General features: G+C 54.3%; 1 pseudogene; it reads right to left on the bottom strand.

Moving 5' to 3' along the window:
- Nucleotides 1-286: 286 nt before the first annotated feature.
- Nucleotides 287-976, bottom strand: LOC123801490 (protein PIMREG pseudogene; annotated as a pseudogene).
- Between the last annotated feature and the right edge of the window lie 200 nt (nucleotides 977-1,176).

Raw genomic sequence — 1,176 nt, 5'->3', positions numbered from 1 at the left:
AGCAATGGGGAACACCATAGTCTTCCCTCCAAAATGTGGAGCTGGAAGGTGGGCCCAGTTGCTTGGGGGCCTCGTATACTCAGTTAATGATGGGGTCAGTAGGGTCAGCGGCTCTGGCTCCAGGCAGGTAAGACTTGCAAGCTTTCTACCTGCTGGGTCCATCAGCTCTGTGGGGTTTTCCAGAAAAGACTCCCTTCTTGCACATGTTCATGCATGAGGAAGAGGAGGGAGACGAAGAACCCCAGAAAAGTGCTTGGGAGAAGGGCATTACCTGAAGGCACTGTCCTCAGTCACAAGTGAAAGAAACAGTCATGTCCCTGGTCTCTTCAGTTACAATGGCCCCAACCAGTTCTTGTGACAGCTCCTGGAGATGCTGAATTCCAGCTCCCAAAGGCTCTAGGTCAGACTCACTTGGGGAGCAGAGGGGTTTTGTCAAGGAATAGGGACTCCAGAAGGCCATCTCCCTCCTGGAGGAAGGTTGCAGTGGGTATGCTTATGGGCCTGTCTGGATAGAGGGTGATATTCCCTCATCCACAGGTCCAGGGTTGAGAGGGCGGGGGCAGCTTCAGACAGGTGGGTGCTCTTCTGGCTCAGGTTGTGAACGGGGGGCTATTGCCCTTCTGTACCCCTCTCCTCCTCCTCCTGGCTCTCACCTGGGTTGCCAACAGCCACTTGGTGCCACTTTGGCAGGACTGCTAGATTCTCTAGGACATGCCACTCAAGGCATTCTTAGCCGAGCGAGTCACAGCCTGGAAGCCCTGGCTCTGGGGTTTCCAGGCATTTCTGGGGGACTCCTACCCAGAGGTTGAGGCTGACTGCTCTCAAGGGGCAGCCTCCCCTAGAACTGGCTGCACAGGGAGCCCGGGGACCAACTGGAGGTCTCCAGATGGCCGACCTCATTCTCATCCAACTGTTTCTGGCCCTGGAATGATCTTTGGCACATGGAGACCCTTGCTCCCAGCCACGTCTAAGACATCTGCCTGCTCAAGACTCTATTCAGCCCATCAGACCCCAACAGCCCCCAGCACTGACCAGCTACCCAGCATAGCCGCTCAGAGCCCACTCCACCCAGGACACAATATTTTATATTAGATGATTGTGAATGTTCTAGGGCACACAGTCAGCATAAATAAGTATATGACAAATAGCACATGGAGGGAAGAGACCTCAGATAGA

The sequence above is a fragment of the Ursus americanus genome, chromosome 32 (assembly GCF_024610735.1).
Source record: "Ursus americanus isolate L20-20 chromosome 32, mUrsAme1.1.p, whole genome shotgun sequence".
NCBI classification, from domain to species: domain Eukaryota; kingdom Metazoa; phylum Chordata; class Mammalia; order Carnivora; family Ursidae; genus Ursus; species Ursus americanus.
Note: the sequence above shows the minus strand (reverse complement) of the source record. Positions and strands in the feature narration are given on the sequence as shown.